This window comes from Lethenteron reissneri, chromosome 19 (assembly GCF_015708825.2).
Source record: "Lethenteron reissneri isolate LAM-NWPU_2019-01 chromosome 19, ASM1570882v1, whole genome shotgun sequence".
NCBI classification, from domain to species: domain Eukaryota; kingdom Metazoa; phylum Chordata; class Hyperoartia; order Petromyzontiformes; family Petromyzontidae; genus Lethenteron; species Lethenteron reissneri.
This window is the reverse complement of record NC_083797.1, coordinates 5,499,454-5,517,426: the sequence shown is the minus strand read 5'-3', so window position 1 is coordinate 5,517,426 and position 17,973 is coordinate 5,499,454. Positions and strand designations below refer to the sequence as shown.

Sequence of the window (17,973 nt, the reverse complement as noted above, 5' to 3'; positions counted from 1 at the left end):
ACAAACTAAACACGAAAATAAGTTCTAAAGAAATTACTTGTCAATCTAGATGAAAAAGTTGCAATGCTCCAGTGGCTTCCTAATATTGTACGGCAGAAAGTTGCCATCGTCAAGGTGTGTAGCAAACGACACTCCACGCGATGGTCTTCAGCAACATCCTTATCTGTACTATTTCTGATGTGACGTAGAGCGCGGGTGTGGCGAATGCACGACCGGATCAGCTCGCTGATACGTGATTCAAAGGTGAGACGTGTGAATCATCTCGCCATGGCGATGGAAACTGGTACGTTGAAACAATTTGCAAGAATCATGACCTCGGACTTTGAGGGCTTGAGTCGTAGGTTGCTGAGCATCAGCCAGTGTTGTAGAGCTGATGTATTGTATCAGGACCCGAGGTTGTCAATGGGTTGTTAGAGCTGTGTGAGCCTGGCTACTGAAAACCTGTAAGCTGCAACGAGCAGGGGGCAGGCCAATGCTGGATATATCTTGTCCATGTTTTACGAAGCTGGAACGGCCAGTCAGGTAAGATCCCATCCAGCAAATAAATGATCATCACACGATCCTGTGATATAACAATTCATCTAGTGCCTGCACACTTGGTTGATGCCCTCTCAGATGTGCTCCGTCCCTTTTCGAAATGAGAAATAACAACATTCAAAGGTGTGTAGGAAGGCATGTCTCCGATCAGGCGTTGAATACCACGTGGTTACCACATTGCAACGTACAATGTTTTCGGTCCTGTTCTGCTCCACCAGCATCAAAGGAACTGAACATGTGGCACCAATATTGTTCAGACCAACACCTCAAAGAGTTGATTTTTGGCCATCCCATCAGGCAGGATTATGAGAGGCCCTTGCAGTCATAGAAGCGAATGAGTACCAAAATTAGGATCATGATGTTGCCAGGTCAAGAATATTCCCCTCTAACACCCGATTAGTGCAGCTAAGATGTTTGCAGTGATGGATGAAGATTGGTTGCGAGCCGTTTAGAAGTGGCAGGCTTCAAAGGCTCAAGGGCCAGATTGAATAAATAGCTCTGTGATGTGTTTTTCGTGTCCGTGCACAGCAATTGTGTAAACATTTTTTTTATATAATTGCCTGTTTATCCCAATACAGGATCCTCCTGAAAAGTATTATTTGAAACTCAGTAGAGCTTTTGTAGGAAATCATTAGCATTTGTATTCTTGTTACTATTCTGTAATACAGTAACATGATTTTATGGGAGAGTTGTTCGAAACACGTAGCTGGTCTTCATTGAAGAAAAAAATGTAGACAATACTGTAATGTCTCAATTATAGATTTATACGCATCGTATTTTTGGGGGGATGCTGCTGTGGCATAATGATTAGCTCACTGGACATCCAGAGGGTGCCAGTTTGATCTTCCACCATGGTAGTCGAGACAATGAGCAATGTCCTTACAGCCAGCCACCCAGCAGTACAAATCGGTGCACCAGAGTTGATTTGCAGTTAAAATGTGGTGGAGTCAAGTGCAGTGGCGGCTCCTGCAAAATCTCTCAGGGGGGGGGGCAAATGTCTGGATGATTGATAAGGATAAGGTCCACCCATGCAATGGATAAATTAACAGCTTAAGCATGTAAAGGCAACTTCACTTCTTTAGTATTAATGAAAAATAAAGTGACTCTTACAATACATCTTGTTTGTTTCTATCTCACTATTATTACAATCCACTCAGTTTCTTTTATTAAAGATTCCACTAGATGGCGACAAATAATATTGTTGACTAAAACGTGCTTACGTATGATGACGTAAGCACGTTAGTGCGAGCCCTCCCGGAAGCCATATAGAATGCATTGCTTCGCCCGCCGTTCGAAAAAAAACATCTTTGAATGTAAGTCTATGGGAACACTCTGGGCGATTCTCAGCCATAGTGAAATCGCCCAAAAAGAGGCGGTACTCCACAGAACGTGACATGACGCTGATTGGACTATATCCAGAGGCACAGTAACGGCTGAGATTGGTGGTGCGTCGCCCAATCGCCCTAATGAAGAAACCGCCCCTGGTCAAGTGGAAGAGGAAGGTGAAACGCCCTCTTGAGCTCCTTCTCGTGGAGGCCCTTGCCAGCAGTGGCATGAGTAAGATATTGCAGGGCTGCACCTCTAAATGTTTCGCTTTATAGTTGGAAACAATATATAGGGAGTACATTCACTTTATCCGATGCCAAATCTTGTGGCATCGATTCACCATCCTTCGTTTATGCCTTGCTTTCTTGTTTAAATCTGCAACCGCGATAGATGTAAACAAAATAATACGCATGTCATCTTCTTTTAGCTCCGTATCGACAACATTCCTTTGGAGCTTTCCATGTGCTCTGTAAAAATTGACAAAGCTTGCACCACCATCACTTTCACACTGCTGAACATAAACGGATAGCCGAAAAATGCTTGCAAATGTTTGAATAACCAAATCGAACGGCATGCATTTACATATCGTGTATTTTTTTTATCATTTATTTGAAGCAGCCTTGCAAACGTGAATTGCATCTTTAATTCCGATGGATCTTAAAGGAATGTTTTATTTTGCCACAAGGGCATAACCTTGTGTCTTTTTCCTTGGCAGAGAGATATTCGCTCAGGGATTGTGCAGAACATGAGCAGTCAGCACTTTTGCAAGTGCATGTAACAGTGAGTCGTTTCAGGGGCGTGCAACCGTACATGTAAACACCGTTAATGCATGAAAATAAGAATAGCTTTTCACCTTTCTGGCAATAAAACAGGAGGTGTTAAGATGTTCAAACAAAAAATAGAAACCTTTTTCAAGCAATCATGTCTGAATTAATCACACTTACTTGCGGTGAACATGCAAACAAACATGCTCTGATAATATATGGGCATTGTCTTTGAAAGTGATTGGCCTACACCAGAGACAGCCTTCTTTATGGCCCAGTCTCACCAGCTGTGTCAGACCAGAGAACGCGAAATAGCGAACAGTACAAAGGCAATGCACTATCATCGCATTGCATTCCCTCTAAATACCGATCACGAATCATGGCAATGCCATGGAGTGTAATATTTAGCACATTGGATTTGCATGACAAAAGTCGTCAATGGTTGCAAGTTGATTTGAATCTTTCGTGACTGCAGGAATCCATACTCTTTGGTTCTTTCGGTAAAGTCACGTAGCTAGAAAAATAATAGATCACGACGTTTCGATCACAACGCAAGCAATCGTCATGATGTGGGACAAACACAGCAAGAAAAAAACTGCTGAAGTAACGACCCTTACCTAATAATAATTATCGGGGGACGTTCCATGGTGCGTGATTCATTATTTTCTTATCACACTTCTTGCCACATTATTATATGACAAGTGATTAATTAGTTTTGCACCTTTACTAGAGACATTCCAGGGCATTATCTTCCAAAGCACAAAATCTATTTTATTATTTTATCATGTGACCTTTAAAACATGTTTCGCACACAATTTATTTCATATTTAGATTCTTTCATTTTAATTATAACGAGCCTTTTGCCCGTCCAAGGACGGGTGTATTGCAATAAATCTGAAACTTGCAAGCGAAAAGCAGACCGCCACGTGATATTCATTGCATCAATGTGTGTGCAATTTGTAAGTGCGCGGTGACACAGACCTATTTAATTTTAAGGTTATAATCCCTTGTTCATCATGACGTCCTTTTTACTTTGATGTCTCAACAGCGTTACGGAGACCGCGTGACGTGTGAGGGTTCTGCCTTTGTAGTGAGGGTTGTAAGTTGACGCCGAGGAGGGGGGAGGAGGCGCCTCGCCCCCCCCCCCATGTGGAGTGACGTCAGCCGCTAATAATTATGAATGGCAGGGGGGGGGTCCATTTGGAGGACGTCACCTGTTAATGATTATTAGTGAGGGGGGGTGGGGAGTACTCCATGATGAGTGACGTCACCCACTCATCTTCTTGGTTCTTTCGGTAAAGTCACGTAGAAGGGAAATAAAATAAAAAACATAATAAAACAATTCTCACGACGTTTCGGCTACAACGCAAGCAGCCGTCCTCAGGTGAAAACCAGGTCTGTCGAGGCGACAGCGTCTGAATGGGTCACCCGCTCATGATTATGAATGAAGAGGGGTGGGGTGGTGTCCATTTGGAGGACGTCACCTGTTAATGAATATTAATGAGGGGGGCTGGTCGATGTGGAGTGACGTCACGAGCGTTAAGGACAGACATTCCTGGGTGATTATAGTAGGTATAATAGTTGTGATTTCAGTATTAGTCCTGCAAGGAGCTGTAATAAGAGTATTCATGGAATAGTTCATAGTTTTAGTCAACGTGATCGTGCTCTCATGTAGTAAACTAGTAACATGTTGCTTGTGCTTATCATGGAACCGTATTTTCCAGTATCAAAGTTTGAAAAATAAGACTTGGTTTTACCCTTTCTGGAAATAAAACAGGTGTTAAGATGTTCAAACACCAAACTGAAACCTTTTGCAAGGAATCAAGTTTGCATTAACCACACTTACCTGTGGTGAACATACAAACAAACATGCTCTGACTTTGTTCGCCTTTTGATGTTCTCTGGTCTAACACTGCTGAGACAAGGCCATGAAGAAGGCTGTCTCTGGCGTAGGCTAATCAGTTTCAAACACAATGCCATATATATTATCAAAGCATGTTTTGTTTGCATGTTCACCACAAATACGTGTGGTTAATCCATACCGGATTCCTCAATAAAGCTCCTCTTGTGAGGGTATTTGGCCTGCTCTTCTGCACTGGCCAGACATATTTGAAGAGGTGAGAGTACCTGGTCGGTCACCCCGTGGTGCCCTTATAAACTCAACGTTTAACCTACTCACTTGTGCCCGCCCTCACAGTCGGCTATATTTGCAGAATACACCACGCCGCCGTTGACCCTGGCCATTGACCGAGCAACCCAACGTTCCTACCAGCTCCCTCCGCAGGAATATGTTCAATATATACAACTCAAGGACTCAAATAAATTATAAACTATTTGTATTTTGCCAGGTAAAGCCCACGAATCTATATAGCTCTTCTTTAAGAAGCGACCTGACCCCAAATGATAACTCAACGAAGTTGCAGCCAAATATTTTAAATGCACGTTGATTGTAAGTGTGGAAGGAAAAACCAGAGGACCTGGAGAAAAATCCACGTCACCACGAGGAGAACACACAAACTCCAAACATACAGACGTCATGGTCAGGATCGAACCCACGACCTCCTGCATGCCAGACGAGGGAGTTACCATATCACCATTGACTCAAGGTCTGAATATGGTGATTAATCTGGTGATTAAAACCTTGTCTGGTGATTCAAACCTTGCCAAACTGAAGGTCGAACTAAAATAAATTAAATGGAAACAAAGTAGTACTTGGTGAAGTGGAAATTAAATAAATTAATTCCGTACAGAATTTAGAAAGCTTTTTATCACAGAAGGATAATTTACAGTAATTATGGAGGAGTATAATTCTGACTTTTTATAGCAAGAAAATGTTGTTGGAAAATATAAAAGTGCTTCAGATAGTTGCCTAGGTAATGATAAGACTCCTACACCACTACAAGTTAAGGGCAATTAAAATGTCACCCCATACAACAAACCATTAATATGTAGAAATGTACAAATTGTATTCAGAAATTAACCATTTTATAAACGAGGGAAAAACACATTGCAGTGCCATAATGGGTCACTAAAATACAAAGGTAGAACAAGCAGCAGAGATGAGAGGGCGAGTAGTGAATGTGTCATTGATGTGAGGTACAAGAAAGGGGAATCTTTTTTTAGAATTCAGCCAACAGGAACTTGAAAATAACGAAGAGGCTTTTTATCCCTATAGAAGGATTTTAGAAATTTGACGTGAAGGAGCCCAAATGGGGAAATTACAAATACAATTGACTCATCGACAGACAAACAGAATGAGAATATGTATTCACACTGGAGGGATCTGATGAGCCATAAACCTTTTTTTCACAGATGTCCGGTAGGGGCACGGGGTAAGACCGTTACATGAACAAACATTACTAAAACACGATAGCAGTGCAAAGTACAAGAAAGGTAAACAAATCACCCAAACACGTACAAATACAACACGAAACCATCCCCATCCTGCCAGGCAAAACCCACTGAGGTATACACTTATTTGTCAGGAGCAACCTCCCCGCAAATGATAGATCAACAACAAAGTGGCCCATCATATGGCCATTTATAGCACCAAAATAATCGAAGTGAACCCCAGATTGTTTCAGATGTCTCTGTTCTCGGAAAAAATTCAACACAGGCTGAGTTGATAACAGGTTACATTTCAACATTGTGAAAGGGTAAACATAAATAATAACATCCAATAACAAGACGATTTACATTAAACATCTCGGTCAGGAGATGGTAAAATGTATTACTGATTTCAAGCTAAATTATTATTCCTAGAGTAGCAAAATGACAAAGTGGATGTCATATATGCTGAAACAAACTAATATTGTACCTGACCAGTGTACCATAAATCGAGGCAAAATAAAAATGCAAAGAACATGCTTTCTGAATCTACAAAGACCATGAACAAAAGGATAATTTGAACAAGGATTCAATTGCAAAAGAAATACTTTATACAATTCCATTGGTCAAGTGGCAACTATGTGAAATCAAATAGCTACTAGATGCAAATCGTAAGAGAAGTCAAGCGAGGAGGTATGTTCTCACCAATGCTATTGGCAGATAGAAAATTGGATTTGAGAAATTAAATTGGATTGGAGACATAAAGGCATGAATATCTCCGATAATTTGACTGCATAGTTATTTTACAAATCATTGCAAATTAACTATGGTAACTGATTGAAACACGTAAAGGGGAATGCTGCAAAATTAGGCTAAATAAATGATAATGAAACAAAAGTTAAACTCAACAAAGGGTAATAATTTTTGCAGATACATTATTTAAAAATAAAACAAAATATGTATATCGTGGGACATTTTTGAAAATGCATGACATTAATAGGTGCAGAAGAGCAATATGGATGGCTTTTGGGTAACCGAATTTGATAACAGAAAGCAAGATACTAATGTGCCTATTGCCTACGGTGGACAACACAAGGGAAAAGTATACATATTCTTAGGTTTTTTCGGTAAAGTCACGTAGGTAAAAAATTCAAATTAATAAAAGTAAAATAAAAATCAAATAAAAATCACGACGTTTCGGAGGCAACACAAGTCTCCGTCATCAGGTCGGACCGTCACAGCCAGATTTGCTGTATCAAGCTTCAAATCTAGAACAAGTGAAAAGACCACGGGCAGGCGGAAGACCATCCGGCAACGCACCGTTCAAGACCAACCCAAGACCATGGGGGGCCTGTCTTGGGGTGAAGCAGAGAAAGCCTCAAAAGACCATCCGGCATGATGTGTGGGCTTGTTGCGGCCTGATGCTACTTAGGGTTCTTAACGTGCCTATTGCATATGTTTGTTTTAACTATTGCATATTGCCTGCCTTGACAAATGGGTCAGAAACATGGGCGCTGACAAAGAAAATGGAACAAAAGCCAGGTCTGCCTTCTCGACAGACCTGTTCTCCACCTGACTTGAAGACGGCTGCTTGCGTCGTGGCCGAAACGTCGTGAGAATTATTTTATTATGTTTTATTTTTATTATTTTATTATTTCCCTTCTACGTGACTTTACCGAAAGAACCAAGAAGATGAATCCCTGCAGTCACGAAAGCTTTAAATCGAAATTAAAGCCATAAAGTGCACAAAGGACCATGGAGAGATGCATGCTCGTCACGAGACTTCTTCTTTTGTACGGCTGATGTAGACGCAGTGCAACAACAGCAGTTTCACGTCCAGGTGGTCAAGCCCGATAACCGCGTCGTCAGGAGCAGAGGAGTGTATCGCTGTGATGTCTCCTTCCTTGTTGTGTATCGGGGCATTGCGTCGTTATGTGTGTTGTCTGTTCTGGATGACCGCAGTCACATATTACTGGGGAGTTTTTAATTTTCCATTTGTGCATCAGGTATCCGCATCTGCCATGACGCTGAGAGACAGAAAGAGGAACGCACAGATGAGAAAACAAAACAGAATTTAGGAGGCATCACGTTGATTGTCAACAAACCCGTGTGGGGTTTGGGTAGAGATGAGAGTCGACTGACAGGACTGGTGATGTGTTTAGTAGCCAAAGGTGAAAACACAGCCAAGAGGATGATCACCATGGGAATGGCGTGATTATGTCAGCTTTATCTGCCATTCCAAAACCACAAAGAATGGGGATTGTGTGCGGCAGGCCTTCAACCAGCCATAGATAAAACTTAACTAGCAAACATTTTTTTGTATTTTACCAGGTGAGGCCCACTGAGCTATGTAGCTCTTTTTTTAGAAGCGACCTGGCCACAAATGATGGCTCAACAAAGTGGCTTATCACGTGGAAATTTATAGCAGCCAAATACTCAAACGCACGTTTTCTAAATGTGGATGAAAAAAATCGGAGAACTCAGAGAAAAAAAACACACGACCACGAGAAGAACATGCAAACTCCAAATATACAGCAGGCATCAGGGTCAGGATCGAACCCACAATTTCCTGCATACCAGGCGAGCTGACGATGGTGACAAATGCCAATTATTAACCCAGGAAAGCGTCACAGTCTCCAGGCTCTTTTTTCAGGAGGGTTCCTCATTGGATCATTGGCCTAAACCATTGATGAGGTGTTTGCCAGGTTTGTCAAAACCAGATTACCTGGAGAGAGAAAAAACCCCACCATGCACATGAGGTTGCGAGACTCAGCACTGCCATCTCCTTACAGCCCCATGCCTCCAACACCTGGTAAGAGCTGAGGTGACCAACGCAAGTAAAATACCAATCATCATCGATTTAGAATAAGCTTTACTGAAATTGTGGAGACTGAGTAAATCTAGTATATACTGTACAAGAAGATGAAGACGCTAATGATTGCGTCATATAATTTAGTGTAGAACTTGGACCCATTTGTTAAAGAGAGGGTTCTTGTCTTTTGCATCTGGCAGTTGACTAGCATTGGTTTATGTCAAACCATTCCAGTGTTTGTTTGTATTGAACCAATGTGTTGAAAGTATGTGCTTAAAGAAGGCCCTGTGGCTGGTGGGATTTGTAAAAATATGTGATTTATTTTTTGACGCGGAGGCACCGATATATGCAGGAGATGTACTATCTGCCTATATATTCTCGACTATGCTTGACTTACGAGAACTGATTATATCAGGTGCATTCAGCAATACATGGTCGTAGGCATAAGTACGTCGGAAAATGTAATGGTGGTGATTGTTTACATGGATTATATCGTGCATGATACGGCAGTGATGTCCCTGGTTAAGTGAATACATAATGTGTGTGTGGTGCAAGTCGGGTTTATTTATTCCTCAACCTTTTGGATTTCAGTCGTATGCCAAGGAATGCTGGCCAATGCAGGCATCTATATTCTGTAAGATGATCAATACTTTGGTTTCAGCTGCATTGTAACTCACCAACCATACATCACCTAGACCTGGAGGGTGCTTACCCCTTTGGGGATAATGAATTACTCTGATTAGTTGCAATTTCGCGAAAGGACATCGCTTCAAAATTTATAGTTGCGATTGTAATATAGCCCCCACAGCCTGGCTGCACCGTTGGGCCCATGCAATGTTGATTCAATCACAAAATATATCGTGCAAGTTCAGAGCCAACTAAATCAAACTAAAGCATGGCAAACTTATATTAGTGAAACTTATTTTCACACTTTTTATAATTGAGAAATTAATGAGATGTACAGCCCGTCTTGTCAATCAACTGGTAGATGAAGGCATCCCTTGCCATTTGATCATGGGGTGTTTTGGTCATTTTTCACCAAACTGGTCATTGCGGGTTGCTTAAGGCCAAAGGTCAACGAAGAATGGTTCGAATATCACTCCACCAATGCCATACATTCCCAGGGTCACTCTTGGAAACAAGACAATACTGGTCTCTTGATTATCTCACATGGTGAAATAAATAAACTTGAACTTGATGGCCAGGAATTAAACCCAGGTTTCCAGGTGTATAGCATTGTGCATTAAACCACGACACCATCGCTCCACACAGCCTGTTTTACTCATAAAATACACTGCATTGCAAATGCATCGTATACATACAAGTCTTGAAAAACCAAACGGTTTTGTTTACAGTTGCACATCCACCGGTGTTTTTACGCTTTTATTTTTAGGTGGCCCTGATTTACGAAACTGATGCATCTGTCCCATAAATGATGCAGTATCTGCTATTAGGTGTGATATAACCAAATTAAATGGTGATTTTATATGTGGGTGATATTTGTGCTTTTTGATTTTGTAAATTTCTTCAACGATTGCTCATTGGCACTCCATGAACCACAGTTATATTTCAAGTATTACCTGACAATTCAACAATATTAGCTGTTCATCCATTCCAGCCGTAATTTTTTTATACACCGAAAGTTCAACCATCAGAGCAGCCAGACATCTGCCAGACAGCTTTATGCAAAAAGCACGGCCGTACATTTTTTTTATTTTATTTTCTGAGCGCTGTATGGAGAGCACGTAATCCAGATGGAGGGGCTGCTTTTGGAAATGACAACAGTTCCTTCTGTACAGAACCTCGCTTTAAACAGAACTCCAAACCCGGCCCTTCGTCACAGTATACAGTATCTCGAAAATAGCACTGGGCCTCTAAAATGCTGGTTCAAAAAACATTTATAAAAAAAAATGCTGGTTTGCCCGTAGACAAAATGTACGCAGTGTGTTATCGTACAACAACAATAACAAAAAATACATCAAAGCAAAGGCCTTGGTGTAGCGTTCTGTTCAGTTCCCCATATGAGGGTAAAGGCAAAGGTGCAGCCACGAAATGCCTGGCTCTTGCCTCGTTTGATAGAAAGGCTTCATTAGAGGGAGCTCTAGAGCGCCCATCTCGATGGTATTTTAATCTACTCTTCCATTCTGGCCAGAGCTATTGGAAGAGGTGGGAGTCCCCATACTCTATCCCATCACACACAATCCTGTCAGTCGACCAGCCGTGGTATACCTATTTATAAAACTCGGCGTATAGAGGCAGGCGGATTTGCCCCCATTATTTGAACTGCCACGCCAGAAGATCAAAAATAAGCGGTGACCTCTGGATTGCAAGCCCAGTGTGCTAACCATTTCTCCTGTTACAACTCGGGTAACAATGACAGGCAGTATGGGTCTGCCACAAGGCGATTTTTTTTTACCATGGTTCTTTCGGTAAAGTCACGTAGAAGGAAAATAATAAAATAATAAAAATACAAAATAATAAAATAATTCTCACGACGTTTCGGCCACAACGCAAGCAGCCGTCCTCAGGTGGAGAACAGGTCTGTCAAGTAGACAGAGTCTGTCTACTTGACAGACCTGTCACGAAAGCTTGAAATCGATATTTGAGACGACCTCTACACTGGCTTGTGTACCCACTGCTACAAGTGAAGAGGACACTGCTGACTTGCTGTGCCTTCGTGTGCAGATCCAAGAAATACAACTATCTCGCTCATAGTATGCAATTCTGCAATGTTGCGGATTTATAGGTTTTTTTCTTCTTTCAAATCGCGTCTGCTATTCGGGCCGCTGCTGAATTAAACTCACCAAATGTGGCATTGTTATCCCGCTGAATCAGACACAGCGGGACAGTTGTAATTGTTATCTCCTCTGCGGGTGCAATGCCCAATTTGCCATCATTTTAAAAGCATAAAACAGTTGCGTGTTTGCTGTAACTTACGAATGCAATTTGGACAAACTCATTAAAGAGTTCTTCAAATGCAAACTATACTTGGAGGCTCTTGTCAATCCACTGCCGTGTTAAGGCCTCGCCAGACCTTTCGGTTCTGAAGGTTGTTTGACCCGATTAAAAAAAAACGAGTTCGTCAACGCTGATTAATTATTATCGTTATATCAGAGGGAACTCTCTCGCTACTGGTTTAGATTTCGCTCGCCAAAGATGTAAGGCATGGTCAGGTCGTTGGGTTCACAGCGGGGTGTACGAACCACTCTACCCCTGCTCCACCCGGAACTAATTATGATGATCGCTCTGCTAAGAAGAAAGGGTCATTGCCAAAAGCATCACCTATCATATATTAATATTTCACTAATATATAGTTTTCTTTACAGATATATTACATTTTAGGGCAGTGTTATTGGCAAATGTGTAGCGTTTTTTTGTTATTGTGCACCAATGCCTATTCAGTATCACATTTTTTTGTATAATACGCGGGTCATTCATTTATAAATACTTCACTGATTTCGAATAACACTTTTTACTTCTGAATGGGTGATTGAGTATTGTGAATACTGCATGTATTGTACAGTTGATGGCTCCATATATTGGAGAAGAATGTAAAAATATTGCATCAGTGTATTGAAATGTGCAGGAGGAGAGACGTGAAGGTTATGAAATAAAATACTGTATTTTCATTGTAAAATATCCCTCTTAATGAGGTATAGAAAAATGTATCACATTGTATCTTGTAAAAACGGTAGATGTCTATGCCTATTTTTTATACTTTATTCGAAAATATAGCAAAAAGCATGCACCTATTCATCCATATTTAAGTGAGTTTTTTTCGATTCTTAAATGTTATTTGTGATGGGTCCTTGTGACCTTCTATGAAGCTAATAGTGACAGCCACATTGACCACAAAAAAAAGATCAGATAACGGGTCTACATTGTGGGTGGCTATTTATTAAATCACTCGACCGAAATGGCTGCAAATATTAATTCTGCTCCAGAGGCTTTTGGGTTGTACCTCGTATTGTTGGGCGTGATGTCCAAAGTTTCACTCAACGTGCTGGGAACTTCTGAAGCGGTTGTATGTATGTTGAACGTCTCTTACACCATACAGAAACAACCGTGCTAAACGGAGGTGTGGGAAAGGATAACAAATATATCCAAGATGCTCACATAATTGACAACATGTGTGAAAATTGTATCAACATTACCTAATTGAATGCATCTACGTTAATGACGCTACTGGTTTAACCTTCCTTTAAATTCTTCGCACGTTAGATATCGCAATATAATAGGTTTTAGGAATTTTCAAGTATGTGCTTTAATGTTACGCAGTCTGCTTACAAACTGATTACACTTGAAAATTTAGAAGGTAAACAAAATTCACGTAAAATCTAATCTTGAAATGACTACATAACATAATGGAATGAAATTGGGTCCTTTTGTAAGTAAATAAATATTGGCAGAAAATGAATGCCATTGTATAGCAAATAATTACAATTTTACAAAATGCCAAATTACACCAATTATGCATTTATAATCATTTTATCATGAACCGATTTAATTATTTTCCAAAATGGTAAATGAGTTTCTTTTCGTGACTTAAAGCATTCGTGACTGCAGGGATTCATACTCTTGGTAAAGTCACAGTAGACAGATGGCTCATTGGGACAATGTCTACAGGAAAGCCACCCACGCGGATGCCTATCTAAAACCTGACTACCACCACCATCCAGCCCAGAAGAATTCCCTCATCAAAACTCTACACCATAGGGCTCGTTGCATATCCGACCATCACCACCTAGCCAGGTAACTGGAGCACGTACATAAAGCTGTCACCCCAACCGTTTGGAGAGAACCATCTGAGGACCCAATCAAAACCATCACCTTACCAATGTAACTAGTGCGGCACTAGTTACATTGGGGAAACTAAGCGGCATGTCTCGGACCGTGTTCGTGAACACAAGGCGGATCTGAAACACGGTAGGACCAATACCTCGGCCGTGGCTGATCATTGTTTTAACACTGTGGGCACACATTCAATTTATTTCTCCAAGACGAAGGTACTCTGCAAACCCACTGGCTATCAACAAAGATTTGTTCATGAAGCCATCCAGATATATAAACACAGACAAAATTTCCACCGAGAAGATGGGTATAAACTGAGAAATCATTGGAAGGACGTTTTTCACCAGGTAAAGTCATAACTTGCCGTAATGTTTTCATCCTACCTGCCGATGTTAGCATTTATTTCCGACTCTCTGAGTTGCATTACCTTGTTAAATGTCTTTACATTAACGGGCTAAACTGTCTCACTAACATCACCGATGCTCCATTTATCCTCGATGTGGCAGGTGGCTCTCGTTGTTTAATAGGCTGAATGTCTCACTGGCACGGCCACAGTTGCTGTGGTTCTCTTGCGTTGACATGATGGTCTCTCACAGTGCAGCGGCCAACGCCGCAGCTTTTGTTGCCCACAAGGTGGCGATGTGCCCGGTTCTCTGACACTGACATGCCAATCTTCTCATTAACACAGCCGCTGATTGCGGGAGCCGTCTCACATTGACATGCTAATCTCTAATCTCTAGCAATACAATGGCCGCCTCTTCAGCACCGTAGTCGTGGGGTATATCTGGCTCTGCGATCTTACATTTGCATGCAAATTACATCTCTAGCCCAGCTCACTTACCCTTGGGTTGCACCCTTCTCAAACCTACATAACCTCTTGCTGCAGCATCTCTCCCGCTATATTTCTCATGTCTCAGCAATTCTCCTGCAGTATTTTCTCACCTGAAGACGAATGCTCGTGTTGCGATCGAAACGTCGTGATTTTTTAAATGATTTTTCTATCTACGTGACTTTACCGAAATACCCAAAGAGTATAGTTTCTTTACCGCAAAATTACATACGCTTCGGAATAATGTACCTTGAAGTTCATTGAAGTGAGATAACTGCTGTTTTAATGAACAGGTAAAACGTATCGGATAAAATATAGTGATGAATATGGTTGTATGCATTGCCATTAGTGTATATACATTCTGCACTCTTTATGATAAATGATAATTGTCTTATCTGGGCTGTGAATGTGCGTATGTGAACTCGATATTAATGTTTGCCTATTTATAAAAAAAAAATACTTTTAAATTTACATTCTACTTGTGATATGTAATATTTTAAAATTGACATAACAATATAAATGACATAATTTGCAATCTATCATGAAATTACTTGTACAATCAATACGACACTAGGTTATAGCATTGGTTGGTTAAAGTGCTTGAATACAATTCTAAACTTGACCAAATATGATACTTTAATGAGCGCAATAATTAATTTGGTCGTTGTAAAAAATATCCTGCGCGGATATGGAAGGGAAAAAGAGCCAATGTTATCAGATGTTTTGATTAATCCCTACCATTATGTAATTGTGATTAGATCTTGTACGGAAAGCTAAAGGCATTACTTGGTTGCAGAATGAGGCACATCTGGGCCACCAGAAGCCAATATTAATGGCCCATTTCAGAAATGTGTCCTACAACTGTTAAAACCTAATGGATTTACAGCTGTTAATCGTATAACCGTATAACAACTTGGAAAACGTTTTTGTTACAACGTTGCTCACTTTTTTACTTGACGCCTTCATATTGTAGCTCGCGATCCTTAAATGCGGATTCGTGAAAAACAACAAACACCGAGCTCCCGTATGTGGGTGGAATTAATTAATAACTTCCCAGAATTTAAAAAGCTTTTCTGCGCAGCGCAGCAAGTGCTTCGGGCAAACGGATGGTGGTCAAGGCGAGGATTTTCCCTGGTGGCGTTGTGGCAGTTCTGAATGATTATTTTTGACAAAAGTTAGAACTAGAATTGTCACTCAGATGGAGTCTTATATAAATCGTAATGTGTTTTTGCTCGCAGCTGGGAAACGATTAGCTTGCCACTCTGCCAACACAGATCCCTGGTCACGTGGGCACCTCGGAGCCGAGGCATTACTAAAGAATTTATGCCATTTTTTTTGCCATCTGTGATGATAACTTTATATGAAAATCCAAGGTCAGGTTTGGTTGACATGAGATTGAATTAGCATGAAAATTGAATTCTCCTCTATATGATAGAGCATCAGTGGCCATTCTAACTGTGCACTTTTTTTCTGTTTTATGAAGTGTTATTTATTTATAACACGTACTCAATTTCAAGAAGTAATTCCCTCCGTCAATTATTTTGCAGCACTTATTAATTTACATGTCATTGTCATGTAATGCCTTCTAATGTGACAGTGTGATGACTTGTAAAAATGGTGTACTTACGGACTTAACAATGATTCACAGATTTTGTATTCGTCTTTTGTGGGATAAGGAAAACCCTGCTTCATGGTAGTCATGGAGACTGCTTGACCACACCTAACCTTGCCGTTCAGTCTCAGTTGGTGAATAGAGATCAGGTACCACTCCACGTAAAAGTTTCCACTGCTGTTTGTATCATAACGCAGTGCGATAACCAATATGCCTCCCCCCCCTTCCCATCCCTGCCCCTCGAGTAAAGAATTACTTGAAATTTGAAAATATATCCCATCAGTCTCCACAAGAGTTTTCATTTTAAGAAGATCATTTTAAGTGCCATTTTAGTAAATTGAAAACGTGTCATTTTAAGTAGATAATTGAGGACAGCACAGGGAAGTGTTAATGTTGGTAGACAATGATTTTCATCTTCTTGGTTCTTTCGGTAAAATAATAAAAATTAAACATAATAAAATAATTACAATGTTTTATTCTATAATAAAATAATTATTATGTTTTACTTTTATTATTTTATTATTTCCCTTCTACGTGACTACCGAAAGAACCAAGAAGATGATCAAATTATTTTATTATGTTTTATTTTTATTATTTTATTATTTCCCTTCTACGTGACTTTACCGAAAGAACCAAGAAGATGAATCTCTGCAGTCACGAAAGCTTTAAATCGAAATGATATTTCATTTGTGGGGCCTCTGCTCAGTGTTGGACCATTGCTCTTTGTAAACAGTTGACCATTAACACGTGGCACATTAAGAAATAAATGAGTGTGAAAACACCGAATGGTGAGTGTGACAACGCCTAATGATGCCGAGGAAGACAAGAAATACAGTTATTGTACGACAACTCATTGGGCAATAAGCGAGCTATGTAGAAGCAATATGCCACGTGCATTTAGTGGGTTACTCTGTAGCATACCTCTCAAATGAAATGATGGTTACATCATGGACCTCCTTTGCCAGTACCAAAATATGAGAATAGGTTTTCCCCTGTTTTCTGGAAACAAAACAGGTGTTAAGATGTTAAAACACCAAACTGAAATCTTTTACAAGGAATCATGTCTGCATTAACCACAATACTTGTGGTCAGAATGCAAACAAAAATGTTATCTGGTCTAACGCCTTTTGGCGTCCTCTGGTCTAACACCTTTTTAACACGAGGCTCAAAAGAAAGCTGTCTCTGGTGTGGACCAATCAGTTTCAAGGACAATGCATATATTATCAGAGTATTTTTTGATTTAAAGCTTTTGTGACTGCAGGGATTCATATTCTTGGTTCTTTCGGTAAAGTCACGTAGAAGGGAACAATAAAATAATAAAAATATAAAACAATAAAATTCTCACGACGTTTCGACTGCAACACAAGCAATCATCATCAGGTGTGAAAAACACAGCAATAAAATTATTAGAGTATGCTTTTTTTGCATTCTGAACACAAGTATAGTGTTTAATATTAACTTTTAAAGTCATGCAAAGAAAGCTGTCTCTGGTGTGGACCAATCAGTTTCAAAGACAATGCATAAATTATCAGAGTATTGTTTTTTGTTTGCATTTGACTGCAAGTATTGTGGTTAATGTTAGCATGATTCCTTGCAAAAGGTGTCAGTTTTGTTGCCAGAAAAAAGGGGAAAACTCCTATTAGTATATTTTGGTACTGGCAAAGGAGGTCCCATGATGATCATGCACATTTGTTTTATACAGTACAATGTTGCATATCCAACTAGCTGCGAAATTGAGGTAGCGGTGGATGTTTGATGAAGTTGGATATTGGTGGGTGTGTGAAAAGGCCATATTTGTGAACATCTATAGAAATGTACAGTTACACGCAATCAATAGAAAGTATTTTAAATTTGTGATGTTAATTCTAAATAATTGTTCTTTATTTCTTTATGGCTGTCAAAGTGTTCATATTATGTTGGTCACCATCCGGAATGTCGTTCAGAGAGCTGGGCTCCATATCAATCAGTGAGCAAA

At 40.2% G+C, this 17,973-nt stretch overlaps 1 protein-coding gene across 2 annotated transcripts in view; it reads left to right on the top strand.

Annotated features, from left to right (window-relative positions):
* Positions 1-17,973, top strand: part of LOC133344200 (delta-type opioid receptor-like) — a 55,558-nt gene that overhangs the window by 14,834 nt on the left and 22,751 nt on the right. The window contains exon 1 of one of the 2 annotated variants that reach the window (XM_061554241.1): positions 227-283. The exons of the other annotated variant lie outside the window; for it this stretch is intronic. The gene's annotated coding sequence lies outside the window, so the exon portion shown is untranslated. Of the gene's footprint in view, positions 1-226; positions 284-17,973 lie in introns of those variants that run through there. 2 annotated transcript variants of the gene reach the window in all.